The sequence below is a fragment of the Castor canadensis genome, chromosome 7 (assembly GCF_047511655.1).
Source record: "Castor canadensis chromosome 7, mCasCan1.hap1v2, whole genome shotgun sequence".
NCBI lineage: Eukaryota > Metazoa > Chordata > Mammalia > Rodentia > Castoridae > Castor > Castor canadensis.
This window is the reverse complement of record NC_133392.1, coordinates 31,164,119-31,189,317: the sequence shown is the minus strand read 5'-3', so window position 1 is coordinate 31,189,317 and position 25,199 is coordinate 31,164,119. Positions and strand designations below refer to the sequence as shown.

At 38.0% G+C, this 25,199-nt stretch overlaps 1 protein-coding gene across 6 annotated transcripts in view; it reads left to right on the top strand.

Annotated features, from left to right (window-relative positions):
* The window catches only part of R3hcc1l (R3H domain and coiled-coil containing 1 like), a 96,687-nt gene that overhangs the window by 51,881 nt on the left and 19,607 nt on the right, over positions 1–25,199 (top strand). The gene's annotated exons all lie outside the window — the stretch shown is intronic.

Genomic DNA, 25,199 nt, shown 5'->3' with positions numbered 1-25,199 from the left:
ACGTATCTTTAATATTTTTTAATTGATGTTGGAACATTGTTAGACACTGTAGAGGGAAGGAAGTAGAAAAGGGAAGGGTAAAATAAAGTATGGCTATTTTTTAAGGTGGTAACACACATGCCTAAGACATTCCTAAAATATTAAACAATCTTAAAAGAACAGACAAGTGGGCCCTGAGTTCAAATCCCAGTCTCTCCAAAAAGAAAAAAATGATACAAAGAACTATATTAAATATATATGTAAGGTTTTAGCTATGTGGGTTTTTTTTTAACAAAAACAAAAATGATTTGTTTTATTTACAATACTCAATGCATCTTACAATAGATATTTCATTCCCTTCACCTTCTGTGTGGGTTTGATTAAAGAACCTAATACAGTATTCTATAAATAATGGAAAAAGAATATTTAAGAGCAGGAGTAGGGTTATGGCTTGGGTGGTAGAGTTCCTGCCAAGCAAGCACAAAACTCTTGAGTTCAGACCCCAGTACCTCCAGAAAAAAGAAAAAAAAGAATGCTTAAGAGTAAGAGCAGACGATAGCTATATGAGTGAGCATCCATGAACCTTTTGAGTTTACATGTAAAATTGTATGTGTACAAGTGCATTTCTTCATACCTTTTATCAGATTCACAAAGGCAGTGGTTCCCAATGTATGTACTTGGACCAGTATCATGAGCATCACTTGGAACTTTTTAGAATTGCAAACTCTTTAGCCCAGCAACCTGTATGTTTATTAACTTTCCCTAGGGATTCTGATGCACAGAAGGCTTGACAAACATTGCTCAGAGGTAACACACAAACTTAAATGTGTATCAGAATGTGAGTGGGGAACAACAGGTGGTGGTCAGCCCATAGTTTAAAAACACTATCAAGCAGAGGTTTGAGACCCAAATGAGGTTAAGAAATACTAATAATGGGGGATATTAGAGGAGGTATTAAATTATTGAGGATCAAAGCAATGGGAAAAAAGACTTTAGTCTGAGAAAGGAAGCAGTGTTCTTAGGAGTTGACAAAAAGACTGTCTGAGGATAGGAGAGAAAGAATAATTTCTTGAAAAAGAAAGGCGTGGCATGCAGAGCCCCTGCACACATGCTAACACTTAATAAATGCTTATTGAGTAGGTAGAAATGATAGGGCCAGTTGGGGCTCTATCTTTAGGGTGACCTCCAGGGGCTTTCAAAATGCCATTGTTGTAGAAATTCAGATTCTGAGTGATAGCTTAGGGGTACCGATTGTGTTTTAGAGGAGGGTGGTTCAGATGTGCAACTTAGTCTTTCAGGTTTAGGTGCAAAAGAATTTAGGCAACAACTCAGCATTTTGAGGAGCATAATTACATAGTTAAAGAGGACATTGGCATGACTTAAAGCTGGGAATGGCAAGAAAACAGTATGTAGCATTTTAAGCTGAAGACAGCTAGTTTGCCTGCATGTCTTTGGAGGAACTTAGGAGTGGGGTCTATGTTGAAGGATGAGGGTGGATGAGAGCAGAAAAGAGAGAAATGGATTCTGAATACAGGTAGCACATCCAACTCCAAACTATGCTCTTTGCTGCTTTGGGTTTTAGAAGATGTAATAATAATAATAATAATAATAATGCTATTAAAAGATGCCACAAATCCAATATTATTAATATCCCTTTGGTGACTTTGTTCTTAGTTTATTGTTTATATTGCTCAAACATATTTTAATGTTTAACCATATTTTTATGGTTTAAAATTTAAACTATACTGTCTGCCTACCTTGAAAATTTTCCAACCTAAGATTTTTGGCTGTTTTCCTACGTGACCTGTTTATTTGTTGATAACGCCTAGATATACAGTCTTAATAGGCAGGAAGGTATGCAGTAGAGTAGGTTGTGACAGCCATTGGCATGTGAGAGAATTTCCTGTGACATCTGAACCTCTAAAATTGCCCAAGGGAGGTAGTGCATAGTTGAGTCAATCAACATTAAACTCCCAGAAGTACAATTCTTGACGAGTCTCCAAAGGTCACTTAATCTCCTAAAGCCATGATATGGAATGCCCAAAGATGCAGATTGTTATTTGGTAAAGAAGAGGACGTTGACCTAACTTCTTTTAGCCCTCTAGGATCTAGGTACAAAATCATCAGAATTATTGTTCTCTAGAAAAAACTTGTATAGCCTCTGCTGCCTCCTGTATTAGTCAGCAGTTAAACTGGTGGGAGGGTCACATAACACTGATATTGTTGATAGATACTGGTATCTGGTATCTTCATTAGCCATATCTGGTCATGATTTGAATTTTTAGATAGGGATATATAGGTAGGAGTTTTCTGTATTTTAAGCCCTTCCTTTTGAAAGTTCTTTTGTCATAGAAGGCCACTAACCAGGTATACCCATAGAAAGAAGAAGAATAAAGGAACAGTACCCACTCTGTTCTAACTCACACAATTATGTTTTCTCTGTCTTCCTATAGTCTGCAATAATGCTATCCATTTTTATGTGAAGAACCCAAAATAGAAAGGAGAAATTTATAATCCAGACACTTAATACAAATTGTATGAAGGATGGAGGAAAGCCCTTCATATCCCACCCTCCAAGAGGCTTTATAAGTAGTGGGTACTCTATCACTTTGCAGTTAAAACAGTAAATATTGAGCATTTAGTTTGACAAAATATAAATTGTAAATAGCTGCATGCATGCCATTCTTACTACTATGTTAAAGATACTGTGCTACATGCCAGACTTCACTTTAAAGTTGCCTGGGTTTTTGGAGAGACTGTATACAACTATATGACTAGGTAAATCACATAGCAATCTGAAGGGCAATTAATATAAAAGAATATATAAAACAGCCTTATAAGAGATGTAGTAATACTGTTTGTCTGATGAGTGACATAGGCAGTGGCTCCAAAAAAAGATTAGATTTCCCAGGAATAAACTGGTTAACAGTTTCATGTTGGTAATACCATAGAGTTAGACAAAAGATTATAGTGACCACTTCTATATTGTTTTGTGTTCCTAATTTCTGTTTTCATTTTTTAAATTGATAGACTATTTTCTTAGCAATTCTAGGTTTATAGAAAAAATGAAAAAGGTGTATAGTTTCCACGTCCTTTCTCACCCTTATATTACTATTTCTATTTTCACAGTATCTTTTATTCTAGCTCATTTTAACAGATTTATAATTCAGATTTTTATAGAAAATTTTCAATTGATGTGTTTTGACTGCCTAAATGGGGGTTTATAGATTCACCTTCCAGATATTGTATATTCTAATGCAGTCACTTGGACCATCCAGTGATGGATCTGACTGAATTATGTGCTCTATCAATCCATTAGCAGATGACGACTGGATCTCTGGTTCACATAGAAAGAGGGAACATTAATTAGGTAATATTGTTCTTTTAAAAAAAAAAAAACAGGAATATCCAACAATTTGTTGCTTACAGGAGACCCATCTCACCGACAGAAATAAGCATAGGCTAAGGATGAAAGGCTGGAAGAAGATTTACGAAGCCAATGGCCCCCGAAAACAGGCAGGAGTAGCAATACTTATCTCTGACAAAGTAGACTTCAAACATACATTGATCAAATGAGATAAAGAAGGACATTCCATACTAATAAAAGGGGAAATAGACTAAAAGGAAATAATAATTATCAACCTGTATGCACCCAATGTCAACGCACCCAATTTCATCAAACATACCCTGAAAGACCTAAAAGTATATATAAACGCCAACACAGTGGTTGTGGGAGACTTTAACACCCCATTATCATCAATAGATAGGTCATCCAAACAAAAAATCAATAAAGAAATCCAAGATCTAAAATATGCAATAGGAGAATTCCAAGATGGCGGCTAGAGGTAGGAAGCAGAAAGCGACCCTCCTATAGTGAAATCTTGGAGAGACGCTGGAGACACACTTTGCAGGCATAATCACCGAGAAAAGGCATAACTTTGACTCCTCCACATCTCCAGCCGGCGCAGAGAATCTCCACTTCACGTTAAACGGAGAACCGAGGAGGCCCCCGGGCCGCCAGTGGCCGGCGCCCATACGGCTTGGGAAGACGCGGACCAGGTGAGCTTCGCGGTACCGCGGTTCCCCCACAGACAAGCCTGGGCCAGAGCAGCATAGCCCCCTGGACAGACTGACCTCCACCCGGGAAAAAAAGAGAAACTGAGTACTAAGCAATAAGAACAGTCAAGACACGCTGGAAAGAGGGTGGGGCGCCCTGAGCGCTGAAGATTGGGGGAAGGGAATCCTTCCCGGGACTGTAAATAAACGAGCCGGGCGGGCCGGAGAGGCTCTGGCGGGAGCGGGGCGCGCCAGCAACCAGGAGCGGGGACGCTTGTGAGAGGAGGGAAGACCCACTTCCCACGTGAACTGTAAATAAATACGCAGGCCTGACAACGCGGGGAAGTGTCGCCTTTCCCAGTGCTTGGAAAGGGAAAAGCCTGTAGCAGAGGCCCCCCTCCCCCGCACAGGAGAACTCTGAGCAAACAAAGCCTGTGGGACCAGGTGAGTGCTAAGCTCACCCCAGAGATCTGCATAAATAACGCCGCCAGCTACAGGCTGAGAGCAGCAGGCAGGCAAGCCACAGTTGCAGATACCACTCTCAGAACTGCCTCCAGACGCTTTTTTTTTCTTTTTCTCCCTACCTTTGATGAGAGAACAACCGAATTACACCTGCAAGCCGAAAAACTTACTGAAACTGTATTGCATTTGAACTGGGGACACTTGGTGGGGCTTTTTTTTTTTTTTCTTCTGTGTGTGTGTGTGTGTGTGAGTGTAGTTTTGTTCTACTTTATGCATCCCCTTTGATGAGACAACTACAGAACAACATCAGAGGCACCAACTCCAGGACTGGAGATTGAGACGGACATCCAAATTATTAAGACTGAAATTGCATTGCATATAAACTTGGAAGTTTTTTGGTTTTTTGTTTTTTTTTGTTTTTTTTAATTTTCTATTTTCCATTTTATTTTAATTCATTTTTATAAATAGATATTACTTTCCTATACTTATTTTTTATTTTTTTTATCTTTGATTTTCAATCCTCTCTCTGTCACTCTATTGTCTGTTCAGCTTACTGTCGATTAGTACACTAACACTCCCTGTTTATACCTTTGAAACTCTCTTGTCTGATACCTTGTTCTGCTTTCTCCCTCTTGTCTGTATATTTGTTTTCCCCTTTTCTTTAACTTCTTGCTTTCCATCTCAGCTCACTGTTCCATTCTCAATATTACCATTGTTATTATTACAAGCTAGAAAATACTGAATTACACACAGTACAGGGACAGTAACAACACCAAGGACAATGACAGGAAGACAGAAAAAACAAGGAAACCAGTTTCCCCACAGCAAAAAATTAGTACAGGAACCAGAGGGGAATGAAGAGAACAGAAACTCAGAGCCAGACTCCAACAAAATGAAGATAAACTATGCCAAAGGACCCAATGAAGCCTACAAGAATAATTTAAAAGAAGACATACTACAAGTACTCAATGAGAATTTTATAGAGATGATACTGGATAGGGTCAACCAAAATGTACAGGAGACACTCAAGAAATTCCAAGACAATAAAAATAGAGAATTTGAAAAAGCAAAAGAAGAAATAAAGGAAACCATAGAAGCACTGTATAAACACCAAAGTGAAAGAGAGAACACAATGAATAAATGGATAAATGAACTCAGGACAAAAATAGACAACAATAAAGAAGAAAACAGCCAGGATGTGGAAAACCTCAGAAAAAAGAACGAAACAGAACTGCAAAACAAAACGGAAGGCCAATCCAGCAGAATAGAACAAACAGAAGACAGAATCTCAGAACTTGAAGATGAAATGGTAATTAAAGGAAAAACTGAAGAACTACTAATTAAACAACTCAAGACCTGTGAAAAGAAAATGCAAGAACTCACCGACTCCATCAAAAGACCAAACTTGAGAATCATGGGCATCGAAGAAGGAGAAGAGGTGCAAGCGAAGGGAATGCGTAATATATTCAACAAAATAATAACGGAAAATTTCCCAAATCTAGAGAAAGATATTCCCATACAAATGCAAGAGGCCTCCAGGACACCAAACAGACCAGATCAAAATAGAACTACTCCACGACATATCATCATTAAAACAACAAGTTCAGAAACTAAGGAAAGAATATTGAAGGCTGCAAGAGAGAAAAAACAAGTAACATACAAAGGTAAACCCATCAAAATCACAGCAGACTTCTCAACAGAAACATTAAAAGCAAGAAGAGCGTGGGGTGAGATCTTCCGGGCACTGAATGAAAATAACTTCAACCCCAGGATACTCTACCCAGCAAAGCTATCATTCAAAATAGATGGAGCAATAAAAGTCTTCCATGATAAGCAGAAACTAAAACAATATGTGACCACAAAGCCACCATTACAAAAGATTCTGCAAGGGATCCTGCACACAGAAAGTGACACCCAACTTAACCATGAAAAGGCAGGCAGCACCAAACCACAGGATAAGAAAAAGCAAGACAGTAGAGAGTAACATCAAGTTAGGTACACACAATCAAACCTTCAAACAACTAAGATAACTAAATGGCAGGAATCACCACATACCTATCAGTACTAACACTTAATGTTAATGGACTTAATTCACCCATCAAAAGACACCGTTTGACAAAATGGATTAAAAAAGAAGATCCAACAATTTGTTGCTTACAAGAGACTCATCTCACCGACAGAAATAAGCATATGCTTAGGATGAAAGGCTGGAAGAAGATTTACCAAGCCAATGGCCCCCGAAAACAAGCAGGAGTAGCAATACTTATCTCTGACAAAGTAGACTTCAAACCTACATTGATCAAACGAGATAAAGAAGGACATTCCATACTAATAAAAGGGGAAATAGACCAAAAGGAAATAATAATCATCAATCTGTACGCACCCAATGTCAACGCACCCAATTTCATCAAACATACCCTGAAAGACCTAAAAGCATATATAAACGCCAACACAGTGGTTGTGGGAGACTTTAACACTCCATTATCATCAATAGATAGGTCATCCAAACAAAAACTCAATAAAGAAATCCAAGATCTAAAATATGCAATAGATCAAGTGGACCTAGTAGATGTCTACAGAACATTTCATCCAACCTCTACACAATATACATTCTTCTCAGCAGCCCATGGAACCTTCTCCAAAATAGATCATATCCTAGGGCACAAAGCAAGCCTCAGCAAATATAAGAAAATAGAAATAATACCATGCATACTATCTGACCACAATGCAGTAAAAGTAGAACTCAACAACAAAAGTAAAGACAAAAAACATGCAAACAGCTGGAAACTAAATAACTCATTACTTAATGAAGAATGGATCATCGATGCAATAAAAGAGGAAATTAAAAAGTTCCTAGAAGTCAATGAAAATGAAAACACAACCTACCAGAACCTATGGGACACAGCTAAGGCAGTCCTGAGAGGAAAGTTTATAGCCATGAGTGCATATATTAAAAAGATTGAAAGATCCCAAATCAATGACCTAATGATACATCTCAAACTCCTAGAAAAACAAGAACAAGCAAATCCCAAAACAAATAGAAGGAGAGAAATAATAAAAATAAGAGCTGAAATCAACGAAATAGAAACCAAAAAAACCATACAAAGAATTAATGAAACAAAAAGTTGGTTCTTTGAAAAAATAAACAAGATCGATAGACCCCTGGCAAACCTGACTAAAATGAGGAGAGAAAAAACCCAAATTAGTAGAATCAGGAATGCAAAAGGGGAGATAACAACAAACACCATGGAAGTCCAGGAAATCATCAGAGACTACTTTGAGAACCTATATTCAAATAAATTTGAAAATCTAAAAGAAATGGACAGATTTCTAGATACATATGATCATCCAAAACTGAACCAAGAGGAAATTAATCACCTGAATAGACCTATAACACAAAATGAAATTGAAGCAGCAATCAAGAGTCTCCCCAAAAAGAAAAGTCCAGGACCTGATGGATTCTCTGCTGAATTCTATCAGACCTTTAAAGAAGAACTGATACCAACCCTCCTTAAACTGTTCCATGAAATAGAAAGGGAAGGAAAACTGCCAAACACATTTTATGAAGCCACTATTACACTTATCCCAAAACCAGGCAAAGACACCTCCAAAAAGGAGAACTATAGGCCAATCTCCTTAATGAACATTGATGCAAAAATCCTCAACAAAATAATGGCAAATCGAATTCAGCAACACATCAAAAAGATTATTCACCACGACCAGGTAGGCTTCATCCCAGGGATGCAGGGGTGGTTCAACATACGAAAATCAATAAACGTAATAAACCACATTAACAGAAGCAAAGACAAAAACCACTTGATCATCTCAATAGATGCAGAAAAAGCCTTTGATAAGATCCAACATCATTTCATGATAAAAGCTCTAAGAAAACTAGGAATAGAAGGAAAGTTCCTCAACATTATAAAAGCTATATATGACAAACCTACAGCCAGCATTATACTTAACGGAGAAAAATTAAAACCATTCCCTCTAAAATCAGGAACCAGACAAGGATGCCCACTATCTCCACTCCTATTCAACATAGTACTGGAATTCCTAGCCAGAGCAATTAGGCAAGAAGAAGGAATAAAAGGAATACAAATAGGTAAAGAAACTGTCAAAATATCCCTATTTGCAGACGACATGATCCTATACCTTAAAGACCCAAAATACTCTACTCAGAAGCTTCTAGACATCATCAATAGCTATAGCAAGGTAGCAGGATATAAAATCAACATAGAAAAATCATTAGCATTTCTATACACTAACAATGAGCAAACGGAAAAAGAATGTATGAAAACAATTCCATTTACAATAGCCTCAAAAAAAATCAAATACCTAGGTGTAAACCTAACAAAAGATGTGAAAGACCTCTACAAGGAAAACTATACACTTCTGAAGAAAGAGATTGAGGAAGACTATAGAAAGTGGAGAGATCGCCCATGCTCATGGATTGGTAGAATCAACATAGTAAAAATGTCTATACTCCCAAAAGTAATCTACATGGTTAATGCAATTCCCATCAAAATTCCAATGACATTCATCAAAGAGATTGAAAAATCTACTGTTAAATTTATATGGAAACACAAGAGGCCACGAATAGCCAAGGCAATACTCAGTCAAAAGAACAATGCAGGAGGTATCACAATACCTGACTTCAAACTATATTACAAAGCAATAATAATAAAAACAGCATGGTACTGGCACAAAAACAGACATGAAGACCAGTGGAACAGAATAGAGGATCCAGATATGAAGCCACACAACTATAAGCAACTTATCTTTGACAAAGGAGCTAAAAATATACGATGGAGAAATAGCAGCCTCTTCAACAAAAACTGCTGGGAAAACTGGTTAGCAGTCTGCAAAAAACTGAAACTAGATCCATGTATATCACCCTATACCAAGATTAACTCAAAATGGATCAAGGATCTGAATATCAGACCCCAAACTCTTAAGTTGATACAAGAAAGAGTAGGAAATACTCTGGAGTTAGTAGGTATAGGTAAGAACTTTCTCAATGAAACCCCAGCAGCACAGCAACTAAGAGATAGCAGAGATAAATGGGACCTCATAAAACTAAAAAGCTTCTGTTCATCAAAAGAAATGGTCTCTAAACTGAAGAGAACACCCACAGAGTGGGAGAAAATATTTGCCAACTATACATCAGACAAAGGACTGATAACCAGAATATACAGGGAACTTAAAAAACTAAATTCTCCCAAAACTAATGAACCAATAAAGAAATGGGCATGTGAACTAAACAGAACTTTCTCAAAAGAAGAAATTCAAATGGCCAGAAAACACATGAAAAAATGCTCACCATCTCTAGCAATAAAGGAAATGCAAATTAAAACCACACTAAGATTCCACCTCACCCCTGTTAGAATAGCCATCATCAGCAACACCACCAACAACAGGTGTTGGCGAGGATGCGGGGAAAAAGGAACCCTCTTACACTGTTGGTGGGAATGTAGACTAGTACAACCACTCTGGAAAAAAATTTGGAGGCTACTTAAAAAGCTGGACATCGATCTACCATTTGATCCAGCAATACCACTCTTGGGGATATACCCAAAAGACTGTTACTCCAGAGGCACCTGCACATCCATGTTTATTGCGGCACTATTCACAATAGCCAAGTTATGGAAACAGCTAAGATGCCCCAGCACTGACGAATGGATTAAGAAAATGTGGTATCTATACACAATGGAATTTTATGCAGCCATGAAGAAGAACGAAATGTTATCATTCGCTGGTAAATGGATGGAACTGGAGAACATCATTCTGAGTGAGGTTAGCCTGGCTCAAAAGACCAAAAATCGTATGTTCTCCCTCATATGTGGACATTAGATCAAGGGCAAACACAACAAGGGGATTGGACTATGAGCACATGATAAAAGCGAGAGCACACAAGGGAGGGGTGAGGATAGGTAAGACACCTAAAAAACTAGCTAGCATTTGTTGCCCTTAATGCAGAGAAACTAAAGCAGATACCTTAAAGCAACTGAGGCCAATAGGAAAAGGAGACCAGGAACTAGAGAAAAGGTTAGATCAAAAAGAATTAACCTAGAAGGTAACACCCACGCACAGGAAATCAATGTGAGTCAATGCCCTGTATAGCTATCCTTATCTCAACCAGCAAAACCCCTTGTTCCTTCCTATTATTGCTTATACTCTCTCTACAACAAAATTAGAAATAAGGGCAAAATACTTTCTGCTGGGTATTGAGGGGGGGAGCGGGAGGGGGCGGAGTGGGTGGTAAGGGAGGGGGTGGGGTCAGGGGGGAGAAATAAACCAAGCCTTGTATGCACATATGAATAATAAAAGAAAAATGAAAAAAAAAAAATAAAATATGCAATAGATCAAACGGACCTAGTTGATGTCTACAGAACATTTCATCCAACTTCTACACAATATACATTCTTCTCAGCAGCCCATGGAACCTTCTCCAAAATAGATCATATCCTAGGGCACAAAGCAAGCCTCAGCAAATATAAGAAAATAGAAATTATACCGTGCATACTATCTGATCACAATGCAGTAAAAGTAGAACTCAACAACAAAAGTAAAGACAAAAAAATATGCAAACAGCTGGAAACTAAATAACTCATTACTTAATGAAGAATGGATCATCGATGAAATAAAAGAGGAAATTAAAAAGTTCCTGGAAGTCAATGAAAATGAAAACACAACCTACCGGAACCTATGGGACACAGCTAAGGCAGTCCTGAGAGGAAAGTTTATAGCCATGAGTGCATGTATTAAAAAGACTGAAAGATCCCAAATCAATGACCTAATGATACATCTCAAACTCCTAGAAAAACAAGAACAAGCAAATCCCAAAACAAATAAAAGGAGAGAAATAATAAAAAGAGCTGAAATCAATGAAATAGAAACCAAAAAAGCCATACAAAGAATTAATGAAACAAAAAGTTAGTTCTTCAATGCAGGAGGTATCACAATACCTGACTTAAAACTATATTACAAAGCAGTAGCAATAAAAACAGCATGGTACTGGCACAAAAACAGACATGAAGACCAGTGGAACAGAATAGAGGACCCAGATATGAAGCCACAATACTATAACCAACTTGTCTTTGACAAAGGAGCTAAAAATATACGATGGAGAAATAGCAGCCTCTTCAACAAAAACTGCTGGGAAAACTGGTTAGCAGTCTGCAAAAAACTGAAACTAGAGCCATGTATATCACCCTATACCAAGATTGACTCAAAATGGATCAAGGATCTTAATATCAGACCACAAACTCTAAAGTTGATACAGGAAAGAGTAGGAAATACTCTGGAATTAGTAGGTATAGGTAAGAACTTTCTCAACGAAACCCCAGCAGCACAGCAACTAAGAGATAGCAGAGATAAATGGGACCTCATAAAGCTAAAAAGCTTCTGTTCATCAAAAGAAATGGTCTCTAAACTGAAGAGAACACCCATAGAGTGGGAGAAAATATTTGCCAACTATACATCAGACAAAGGACTGATAACCACAATATATAGGGAACTTAAAAAACTAAATTCTCCCAAAACTAATGAACCAATAAAGAAATGGGCAAGTGAACTAAACAGAACTTTCTCAAAAGAAGAAATTCAAATAGCCAAAAAACACATGAAAAAATGCTCACCATCTCTAGCAATAAAGGAAATGCAAATTAAAACCACACTAAGATTCCACCTCGCCCCTGTTAGAATAGCCATCATCAGCAACACCACCAACAACAGGTGTTGGTGAGGATGTGGGGGAAAAAGGAATCCTCTTATACTGCTGGTGGGAATGTAAACTAGTACAACCATTCTGGAAAAAAATTTGGAGGCTACTTAAAAAGCTAAACATTGATGTACCATATGATCCAGCAATACCACTCTTGTGGATATACCCAAAAGACTGTGACACAGGTTACTCCAGAGGGACCTGCACATCCATGTTTATTGCGGCACTATTCACAATAGCCAAGTTATGGAAACAGCCAAGATGCCCCACCATTGACGAATGGATTAAGAAAATGTGGTTATCTATACACAATGGAATTTTATGCAGCCATGAAGAAGAACGAAATGTTATCATTCGCTGGTAAATGGATGGAATTGGAAAACATCATTCTGAGTGAGGTTAGCCTGGCCCAAAAGACCAAAAATCGTATGTTCTCCCTCATATGTGGACATTAGATCAAGGGCAAACACAACAATGGGATTGGTCTTTGAGCACATGATAAAAGCGCGAGCACACAAGGGGGGGTGAGGATAGGTAAGACACCTAAAAAACTAGCTAGCATTTGTTGCCCTTAACGCAGAGAAACTAAAGCAGATACCTCAGAAGCGACAGAGACCAATAGGAGAAGGGAACCAGGAACTAGAGAAAAGGTTAGATCAAAAAGAATTAACCTAGAAGGTAACACACACGCACAGGAAATCAATGTGAGTCAATGCCCTGTATAGCTATCCTTATCTCAACCAGCAAAAACCCTTGTTCCTTCCTATTATTGCTTATACTCTCTCTTCAACAAAATTAGAAATAAGGGCAAAATAGTTTCTGCTGGGTATTGAGGGGATGGGGGGAGAGGGAGGGGGCGGAGTGGGTGGTAAGGGAGGGGGTGGGGGCAGGGGGGAGAAATGAACCAAGCCTTGTATGCACATATGAATAATAAAAGAAAATTGAAAAAAAAAAATTTCTCTGCTAAAGTTTCAGCAACTCTGTTGTGCCTTGTTCCATTCTTGGCAGTGCTTTTGTTTCAGTGGACTCCATGAGCTAAGGTTCATGGAGAGGCATAATGGTATGACATAATGCTGATGATAATGTTTCTTCCATTGAATTCATTACCTGTTTAGTGACAATAGCAGGGAGGGCAAAGGCTAGAGTTGGTAAAGAGAATCAGAATATACTGCCTACCTTGGTCAGGAAAAAAAACCAGACAACTACATCCAAGAACAAAAGATTCATTTATGTTGAAAAACTTGGTTGAAGACAAAAGCATACCTTTGGGATAATTAAACTTTATGTACACTTTGACTTGAATTAATTTCATCATTTGTATCAGAAAATACTGATAAGCTGGTTATTCTGTTGCCAACCTTTGAAAGAGAATGCTAAGGAGGAAAAGAGTGACCAGTTATAGGCCTGACTGCTGAAGTGGGTAGGCAGTAGTTTAAAAAAATCATAATCAGAAGTCTTTTTTGTTGTGATGAGTCTAGGTTGGTATGTTTAGAAAGTTAAAGATTTACATAAGGCCTAGAATTCGGACAGAGGGAATGTGATTGCTAACTATAATTTTATGCAGATCTTTTGTGTAGATTGGCCGAAAATTGAGATTAAGGAAAAGTAAAGGGAATGTCCAGGCATACTAGATGCCAAACTTAAAGCGTTAAGACTAAGTTACTAATTCTTCAGATGGTGGGTTGTGCTATTACTGCTTGCCTGAGTTAAGATTGGCTTACCTCTTTAAACCACTGGGTCGGAGTCTGCTGTTGAAGGTCAAAAGTATGTGTCTGTTGCCTGTTGCTAAGAGGTCTAGATGGGCAAGGACTAAATATCTCCTCCTTCATTAGGAGAAATTTTGTTATGGGAAAACAGTCCTGCATATGGTGCAAGACTTTTAAGTAGCTAACGATAGCATAAAGAAAACGTGTATCAGAGTCTAGAGAAATCAGTCAAGAAGTGCCAATTTTGTCAGCTTTGCAATTTTTCTTAGGCTTTGTGGAGTGCTGTTGTCACTGAATATATCATTGAAGTTCTTGAGTTAAGCTACTATGACTAGTTTGGGAAGATTTAAACTTTTAGTGTTTATCTGCTTGACTTAGTTTTACTAATCCAGTCCAGTCCAGTCTTAACCATTCTACTTCTTTAGTGATATTCCCCATTAGTCTTTCCAAGCATACTAGGAAGAAGAAGAAGTCTTGTCTCACAACTTTCCAAGAATGCCAAGGTCAGTCTGCCATGTTAACTTTTCTTTTCTGTTTGAATAGGAACTAGGTCCAGGCTCATGTCAGTTCAGGATATTTACTTGATGGTTTCTTGTATATTCTTGGACTTTTGAATCAACTGTAGTAATTTTATAACCACCAACTAGTAGCAATAGCTTGTTAGAAAGAATCAGCCTCAATACCCATCAACAGATGATTGAATAAAGAAAATGTGGGATATATATAGTGGGACATTATTTGGCCATAAAAAATTACATTTTCAGCAAAATAAATAGAACCAGATGGCATTATGTTAAATGAAGTAAGTCAGACCCAGGAAGACAAAGTTCTGTGTGTTCCCTCTCATGTATATGGTAAGAAAAAAAGTCAATATGAATGTAACATAATGATTATCAGAGACTGTGAATAGAGGGAGGTTTGATAACAGTACAGTTAGTAAATTCTAGTGTTCTACAGCACAGTGGGTGACTGTAGCTCATAATAACCTGTTATGTGTATTGTGAATAATTAGAAGGGAGGAGCTCAAAAACTCCAAACACAAAATAAAGATAGACATGGAAATGTTACATTTGCTCAGTACTTACTATGTACCTGTACTGAAAGATCACACTCTACTTCATAAATAAGTACAGTTATCATGTGCTAGTACGAAAAGTTTAAAATTTGAAGCCTAGCATGTGGCACATGCCTATAATCTTAGCACTTGGGAGGTGGAAGCAGAGGATTGCAAGTTCAGGGTCACCTTGGGCTTTTCGTAATGAAACTCTCTCTCCCCCAAAAATTTCTTTGGGATGGAAATGTTAACTACCCTGATTTGATTGTTACACATTTTATACATACATGAAATTATCACACTATACCCCCAGAATAGGAACCATTAAAGTAATTCTTTAAGAAGTTATTTATGAGATTAATTCTTAATAGCACCACAAGACTATAAACTCTTTAAACATTAAGGAGTCTACTCTAGATCTCATCTAGTCTGGCTCTCTTTTGTTTTAGCGATAAGGTAACTAAGGCTTAAAAAGGTTGTATTTACCTAGTTCTAGCTAAGGTTTAGTTAGTGCCAGAATTAGCACTAGAACTCCTACCTCTTGATTTCCAGCCCTGGACTCTTTCTTTGATTTTCAGTCTTTGTTTCTTTTCATAGTCTTCAGCTGGTCAGCAGATTTTGAATAGCTGTTTTTGCCCAGTTATCTTGGTGATGTGAAGGGTAAAAGAGAAAGAAAAAGTATTTAAGGAGTTTACACTCTTGTGGAGCTAATGAGACTTATTCACAGAATTGGCTAGAAAAATAAAGGAATATATTACTGAATTGAAAATGCAGTTGATTGTGAAATACACCATTATTTTATTTATCACTAAGAAGGAAGGAAACTTTGCAATGCTTTTTCCCTTAGAATTTTAATATATACACTGTAAGTTTTCTTTTAGATTTAATTAGACATAACTTTTGTCATATATCATTCTTTTACATACACCAAAAGGAAAGTGTAGGTAAAATAAACAGGTTAAGATTTTGCTAAAACTTCATGTCCACAGTCTAATCCTTTCTTTTGATATTGATGCTTTTCTGTCTAGTATCATTCACGGTGCCATCAAGAACTTTGATGCATCATTTCTTTAAAAGGGTGCATAACCTGCCCAGCAAGGATGAAGCCCTGAGTTCAAACCCCAGTACCACCAAAAAAATAAAAACAACAACAAGAAAAGTACATAAAAGAACCAAGCATCATTGTTGCTGGATTCTTAAGCCACCTTTGCACTTATATACAGCTATTTTTATCTCTGGAATTTTCTTTCACGCTTCAGACCATGCTCTGCCATTTTTGGTACTGGTACTTTTGATGCTTATTCATGTGTATGCAAACAGTGACAATATGTATGAGTATAAGATGCATCCTTATTTCAGAGATGCTAGAATGTGAAAAGGGTATATCTTAGAACTGATGAGATATGGTATATATCCAACTGTGAGGTGTTTTGATGTAGTAGTACAGGGAAATGAGAGATTACCAAATTGGGGTTGATAGAGAGCTTCAAGAGGAGGTAAAGATTAAAGTTGGGTCTTGGCAGAAGAAGGGTCATGACCAGAAAATGCGTTCCAGGCTGTGAGACCAGTTTGTAAAAAGTATGGAATGATCCTAGATAGGTCCTAAATTTTGCCACTATCAGAGGTTTAGAAGATTTATTGATTTAGATTTCCTTAATAATTTATTAACTAGGGTAATTAAAGTTTATTGGTAAAGGGAAAGAAAAAATTACCATTTCTCCCCAAATTTTAGGGTGCCATCCAGAAACATCTTTAAAAAATATATATGTCGTATAAATCAAATATTTATTGACAGAACTCTTGATAGAATCATGTTAAGCATGCATTATGGTAGTTAATTGGGGGCATGTGTGTTTTATTTATTCTATAAATATGTGTTAAATGCCTAGTTTGTGCAAGACAGTTTGTGCAGTACAGGAATATAGAGGTAAATATGACCTGTCCCTTACATCTGAATTATGGAACCAGAATGTGAGTGAGGAAACTAAAACTTCAACCTTATTCCAGGTATTAGCTTGCCAGAGCTGCCATAAACAAAATACTACGTACTGGTTGGCTTAAACAATAAAGGTTTATTTTCTCACAAGACTAGAGGATAGACGTTCAAGACCAAGGTGTTGGGAGGATTGTTTGCTTCTGAGATCTCTCTTTTTAGTTTGTAGATGGCCATTTTCTCCCTGTGTTTTCACATGGTCTTCCCTTTGTATACATATGTGTCCCAATTTCCTCTTAGGAGACATTGACCATATTGGGTTAGGACCTATCTGGATGAACTTATTTTAACTTTATTACCTACTTGAAAACTTTTATCTTCAAATGTAATCACAATTTTGAGGTACTTACTGAGGGTTTAAGACTGCAGCTTATGAAATTTGGGGGGACAAAATTCAGATACTCCCCCAAGTCCTCACATTATCTTTGCAGTAACCACACTGAATTATTTAACATATACATTATTCCTTGAGGGCTCTGTGCCTTGGTACACTCTGTATCTATCATACCTTTCACTGGCTTATTAATGTGTTATTTCTTGGGCAGTGAAGACGAGTAAGCACAGTTCCTGCTCTGGCTACTAGTGGTACTTTCTTCATTCCTATAGCCTTATTACATGTTAAAATTCTTTGTTCTTTTTCTTATGTATGTTAACCATCCTTTAAATGTTTGTTGTATGGATGATTAGGTGGTCAGAATAAGGTTGGAGGAAGAGAGAGGTCTAGCTGTAATGTAAGGTTTTTTGGGTTTTTTTAAAATCATTTTGTTGAGTATTTAATTATTTTTCTTTTATTTTGTCATTTTTCTATTTACTTACGTGTGTATGTGTGTTTAGGTCACCTCCCCACTCCTTCCCCCCTACCCCGCATCCCATCCCCCACTTCCCAACAGAACTGTTCTGCCCTCTTGTTCTCTGATTTTGTTGAAGAGAAAACATAAGAGATAATAAGAAAGACCTAGTGGTTTTGCTAGTTTGAGATAAAGTCAGCTATACAGAGAGATTCCTAGCATTACTTCCATGTGCATGTGTATTGCAACCCACATTGGTTCATCTCTGCCAGACCTCTTTGCTACTTCCTGGTCTCCTTCCTGTAGTGGCCTCTGCCAGTTTAAGATTACTTTATTCATTCCTCTGCAGTGAGCACATCAACCTCATTCAAGTTGTAGGTTTCCTTTCCTTTGCCTATTTGTCCCATGCACATTCTCCTCTTAGTGTGTGACCCATGTCCAATAATATTACTGCATTTGTTTTGGGTCTGTAATCTACATCTGAGGGAGAACATGTGACTTTTGGCCTTTTGAGCCTGGCTAACTTCACTTAAGATGATGTTCTCCAGTTCCATCCATTTACTTGCGAATGACAAAATTTCATTCTTTGTGGCTGAGTGAAATTCCACATTTTCTTAATCCATTCGTTGGTAGTGGGGCATCTTGGCTGTTTCCATAACTTGGCTATTGTGAATAGTGCTACAATAAACGTGGGTGTGCAGATGCCTTTGGAATAACCTTAGCCACATCCCTTTGGGTATATCCCTAGGAGTGGTACTGCTGGATCATATGGAAGATCTATGTTTAGTTTTTTAAGAAGCCGCCGTATTGTTTCCCAAAGTGGTTGTACTAGCTTACGTTCCCACCAGCAGTGTATGAGGGTTTCTTTTTCCTGCAAGATTTGTGGTTGTTGGTGTTCTTGATGGTAGCTATTCTAACAGGAGTGAGGTGGAATCTTAGTGTGGTTTTGATTTGCATTTCCTTTATAGCCAGGAATGGTAAACATTTTTTCATGTGTTTTTTGGCCATTTGGACTCCTTCCTTTGAAAAAGTTCTGTTTGGTTCAGTTGTCCACTTCTTTATTGGTTCATTAATTTTGGGAGAGCTTAGTTTTTTGAGCTCCCTGTATATTCTGGTTATGAGTCCTTTGTCTGATGTATAAGCTGGCAAATATTTCTCCTACTCTGTGGGTGGTCTCTTCAGTTAGAGACCATTTCTTTTGTTGTGCAGAGCTTTTTAATTTCATGTAGTCCTATTTGTTCATCCTTTCTCTTAGTTACTGGGCTGCTGGAGTTCTGCTGAGGAAGTCCTTGCCTGAACCTGTTGTTTCCAGGGTATTCCCTTATCTTTCGTGTACTAACTGCAAGGTTTTGGGTCTGATATTAAGATCCTTAATCCACTTTGATTTGATACTAGTACAGGGTGACAGGTAAGAATCTAGTTTTGGTTTTCTACAGGTAGATAACCACTTTTCCCAGCAACATTTGTAGAAAGGCTGTCTTTTCTCCATGTCTTTGGCACCTTTGTCAAAAATAAGGTGGGCATAGCTTGTGGATTCATATCTGGGTCCTCTGTTCTGTTCTTCTGGTCTTCATATCTGTTTTTGTGCCAGTACCATGCTGTTTTTATTGCTATGGCTCTGTAGTATAGTTTGAAGTCAGGTATTGTGATACATTCAGCAATGCTCTTTTTGCTCAGTATTGCTTTGGCTATTTGTGGTCTTTTGTGTTTCCAAATGAACTTTAGGGTACATTTTTCAATCTCTGTGATGAATGTCGTTGGAATTTTGATGGGAATTGTGTTGAACAGGTATATTGCTTTTCATAGTGTAGCCATTTTACTATGTTGATTCTACCAATCCATGAGCATGGGAGATCTTTCCGTCTCCTGTAGTCTTCCTTGATCTCTTTCTTCAGTGGTTTGTAGTTCTCCTTATATAGGTCATTTATATCCTTTGTTAAGTTTATTCCTAGGTATTTGATTTTTTTTAGGCTATTGTAAATGAAATTGTTTACCTATATTGTTTCTCAATTTGTTCATTGTTGGTGTACAGAAAGGCTAATGATTTTTGTAAGCTGATTTTTATATCCTGCTACATTGCTGAAGCTATTTATGGTGTCGAGGAATTTTGGGTGGAATTTTTTGGGTCTTTGAGGTATAGGAAAATGTCATCTGCAAATAGAGATACTTTGATTATTTCTTTACCTATTTGTATTCCTTTTATTTCTTCTTCTTGCCTTATTGCTCTGGCTAGGAATTCCAAGATTGTGTTGATCAGGAGTGGGGAGACTGGGCATCCTTGTCTTGCTCCTGACTTTAGGGGAAATGGTTTCAGTTTTTCCCCATTAAGTATGATGTTGGCTATAGGTTTGACATATACAGACTTTATAATGTTGTAGTACATTCCTTCTGTTCCTAGTTTTCTTAGAGGTTTTATTGTGAGGTGGCATTGAATCTTATCAAAGGCTTTTTCTGCATTTATTGAGATGATCAAGAGGTTTTTGTCTTTGTTTCTATTAATGTGCTGTATTACATTTATAGATTTGCATATGTTGAACCATCCCTGCATCCCTGGGATGAAGCCAAGTTGGTCATGGTGAATGATCTTTCTGATATGTTGTTGGATTCAGTTTGCCATTATTTTATTGGCGATTTTTGCATTGATGTTCATTAAGGACATTGGCCTGTTGTTCTCCTTTTTGTAGGTGTCCTTGTCCAGTTTGGGGATAAGTGTAATGTTGGCTTCATAGAATGAGTTAGGCAGTGTTCCTTCCTTTTCTATATCATGGAAAAATTTAAGGAGTGTTCATATTAGTTCTTCTTTAAAGGTCTGGTGAAATTCAGCAGAGAATCCGTCAGGTCCTGGACTTTTCTTTTTTGGGAGACTCTTTATTGCTGCTTCAGTTTCATTATATGTTACAGGTCTGTGGTTAATACCCTCTTGGTTCAGTTTTGGATGGTCATAATGTCTAGAAATTTGTCCATTTCTTCAAGATTTTCCAATTTATTGGACTATAGGTTTTCAAAGTAGTCTCTGATGATTCCCTGGGTTTCCTTAGTGTTTGTTGTTATCTCTTGTTTTTTGTTTCTGATTTTACTAATTTGGGTCTTTTTCCCTCCTCATTTTAGTCAGATTTGCCAGGGGCTTGTCAATCTTGTTTATTTTTTCAAAGAACCAATTCTTTGTTTGGTTGATTCTTTGGCTTTTTTTGGTCTCTATTTCATTAATTTCAGCCCTTATTTTTATTATTTCTCTCCATCTGCTTATTTTGGATTTTGTGTAGTCTTATGTTTCAAGGATTTTGAGATGTAGCATTAGGTCATTTATTTGAGCTCTTTCTGTCCTTTTATTATATACACTCATGGCTATAAACTTTCTTCTTAGGGCTGCGTTTGCTGTGTCCCATAGGTTCTGGTAGGTGGTGTTTTCATTTTCACTAGCTTCCAGGAACCTTTTGATTTCCTCTCTTATTTCTTCTATGACCCACTGATCGTTGAGCAATGTGTTATTCAGCCTCCAGTTGTTTGTGTATTTTCTGTTGCTGTTAATATGATAGATATGTGGTGATTCCTGCCAGTTAGTTGTTTTTGTTGTTTAAGGATTTGATTGTATGCAGTCAAATCAATGCTACTCTGATTACTTGTCTTTTCTTCTCCTGTGGTTTGATACTTCCTGTCCTCTTGTGGTTTTCTTTGCTTTCATCTTCTGTGTGCAGAATTCCTTGTAGAATCTTCTGTAGTCGTGGCTTGGTAGTCATGTATTGTTTTAGTTTCTAGTTATTGTGGAAGATTTTTATTGCTCCATCAATTTTGAATGATAGTTTTGCTGGGTTGAGTATCCTAGGGCTGAACTTATTTTCATTCAGTGCTCAAAATACCTCACTTAATGCTTTTCTTGCTTTTAAGTTTTCTGTTGAGAAATCTGCTGTTATTTTGATGGGTTTACCTTTATACTTTGTTTTGTCTCTCTTACAGCCTTCTCTGTGCTTGTTGTTTTAATGATCATATGCTGTGGGGAGGTTCTATTTTGGTCAAGTCTGTTTGGTGTCCTTGAGGCTTCCTGTATCTGAATGGGCAAAACTTTCTCTAGATTTGGGAAATTTTCTGTTACTATTTTATTGAATATATGACGTATCCCTTTGGCTTGCACCTTCTCCTTCTTCAGTGCCCATGATTCTCAGGTTTGGTCTTTTGATGGAATCACTGAGTTACTGCATATTCCTTTCATAGCTCTTAAGTTCTTTGACTAAGCTTTCTTCTATTTTTTTCTTTAATTTCTATTTTATCTTTGACCTCTGAGATTCTGTCTTCCACTTATTCTAGTCTGCTGGAGTGGCCTTCCACTGTGTTTTTGTTTGACTAAAGGACTTTTTATTTACAAGATTTGTTTGATTCTTTTTTCTGAGGTTTTCCATATCTTTGTTCAACTCCTCTTTTATATTTTGTATTGTCATCTTTAATTCCTGTATCTCCCTTTATAGTGTCCTTTGTTTCACTTTGGTGTTTGTTGAAGTCCTCTCTGAGTTCCTTTATTGCTGTGTCTTCTCATGTTTTTTATTTGTGGTGTCTTGAAATTTCTTGAGTGCATCTTGTATATTCTGTTTAACCATGTCTAGTATCTTCATGAATTTCTCGGTGATAGCTTCCAAAATTTCTTCTTTGAGGGTTTTTTGTGGGTGTCACTGGGTTTCTTAGTGACATTTATCATTGTTTTGTTGAGGTCAGGAACTGGGTATCCATTTTTTTCATTTCTCACTGAATACTGTATTGAATTATTTTTTGAGGTGAGTGGTTTCCATCCCTCCTCCTTCTTCCCATCGCTCCACTTGGTGCTGTGCAACTATGTTTTTGGTAGGCTAGTTGGTGGTTTTGATTGCCTGATTTAATTTTTTGTGTTGTGACTGACTTGGTTGTTAGCTAGGTTGATGTGCCTTTTCTGTCCCTGGCTTGGAGGTGTAATTTAGCAATAACAAATTCACAGGTTCAATGCCAGAGCAGTTGTTTACATATTATATAGAAAACCCCTTTAAGATAATATCTATAAACAGTGGGATTTGGGGTGGGTAATGGTTTTTAGGCTAGTTATAGAATTTTGGGGAATTGGTAAAGGTGGCACTAAAAAAAGGGGGGCAGGGAAAAGGGACGGTGGTGATGGAAGTGGTATGTGGGCTGCTGGGTTTTGTGGCCCTTTTGTGTGTTGGGGTGTATTTCTGTTGTAGTGGAGGGTGCTTGTGTCAGGGCTGCAGGGGGCTGGAGTTGTGTACAGTTGGTACAGTACACTAGTCAGGTGCTGAGTGTGTAGGAGGGAGGGGAATTGTGGTGACAGGTTGGGGGAGGATAGGAAGGGAGGGTGAACATGGGGGGAAAAGTGGACGGGAAGGAGCAGAAAGAGTACTTGGAATTGGGAGGGAGAGCAGTGGATTGTAGAATAGGAGGAGGAGGGAAAGTAAAGAGAGTAAAAATAAGTATAAGAGACTAGTGATGGTGAAGTTAATAATACAGGAATAACAAAAATAAAAAGAAAACCAACAATAAAAAACACCAGTTTGAGGAACCACAGAAAGTTAAGTCTTTTGGTAAAAGATCTGGAGTTATTCCTTAGGCATCCAATCCTGGTATTGGTGTACAGGCAGAAGCTCTGATGTAGTTTCACTAGGTGACTGGCTTGTGAGTAGTATTTGGTTCCTTCTGTCCACAAGATCAGTTGGAATTGTGAGGTGAGGTAAGTCTACCTGCTCATGTAGGGTGGTCAGAGCTGTTGTTACCCTTTAGCTGCAGCTCTGTTTGGTCAGCTCCTACCTCAGCTAGGTGGGTCAATTCAGTTTTGAATGCTGTCCTCTGTCCCAGAGTTGGCTCTGGGATCCACTTCCTGCCCTGTTTTGGGCGGTTGGCTTGTCACCCCACTCCCACTCTCAGCCTTCATGCCTTTCCCGATCCCTACTGGGTTCTGGTGGCTCCTCTGGGAGATTGGCTTGTTGCCCACTCCAGCTCCCAGCCTTTGCTACTTTATAGGCATTTGTTCACTGAGAGTTTGGTCCTGAGAGTTTGGCTTCTTGCCCACCCCAGTTCTTTGGGGCAGGTTCAGCGTTCCACCCCACCTCCACTGTTAGTGTTAGATTACAGTTTCCTGGTTTTGTTTTTCAGTTTTGTTTTGGGGGGGAGGGTTCAGTCTGCCCAGGGGCTGCACTGGATTATTTCCCAGGAGGTAGGTAGGGGAGTTGTGCATGGCGCGTGATGCTTACCTGTTCATTCTGCTGTTTCTGGTGGAAACTTCTGAGCCAGCTGGTGGGGAGAAATGGCTCTGCTCTTTTTGTAGGGACACTTTCCAAGGGCTAGGGTTCCATGATGTCGCGTTTTTGATTCTGATTGATGCTGTGTAGATACTGATGGAAGCTGGTGTTGGGTAGAAATCCAGTGATGGAAGATGGTCTCTGGTGGAGCTGTCAAAGAACGGAAAGGTAAATAAGGTTTTGTGTAACGAGTACTATAAAAGTGCAAAGGAGGTAAGAGTTTTGTAAGTACAGAGGACAGATTAGATTACCCATGGTTTGGGAAATTCAGGGGAGGATTCATAGGAGAGATGGTATTTGATTGTGTCCACATAGAATGTGGAAAATGCAGATGCAAAATCATTTGCAAAATAATGTGACCAAAACAATAGGCAGGAAGAGCAAGATATGTGTAGGCTTGTTGAGCATTACTCTTTGGTTGGAATGTGGCATATTGTATGGGATGACATGAAATAAAGCAAGAAAAGTAGTATATTAGATCTCTATTGCTGCTGTAACAAATTACTAGAACCTAAGTGGAATAAAATAACACAGATTTATAATCTTAGCAGTTCTAGAGGTCAGAAGTCCAAAATGGGTCTCACTGAATAAAAATCAAAGTGTTGACAGGATTGGATTCTTTACTGGAGATTGTAGGGGATTTTTTAGCTGCTAGAGACTGCATTCCTTGGCTGGTGGTTCCCTTCTATTTGCAAAGCCAGCAATGACCAGTCAAGTTTTTAGCATTTCATATCCTAATACACTGATTCTTCTGCCTCTGAGCTCTTCCTATTTTCAAAGACCCTTGTGATTATACTTGGCCCACTTGAATAATTTCCCTATTTTAAAGTTAGTTTATTAACACTCTTGATTACAGCTGCTACCTTAATTCACCTTTGTGACATAATGTGACCTGTTTATAAGTTACAAGAATTGGGATGCAGTCACCTTTGGAAAGCCGTTATTCTACCTACCATAGGTAGGTTGGGACCAGATTATAGGAGCTTTAAATACAGAATTAATGATTTTTGATCAAAGCAGAGTTCATGGAACTTAGTCCATTCTATAGTCTTTGTGCTGTCTAAAATATAGGATTGAAAAGAAATGAAGAACACTGTTGTCTTTTTAATTTTGTCATGTTTATTTATCTTCCTTTCCTCTTCCCTCCTATAACAGCTCGTGTCCAT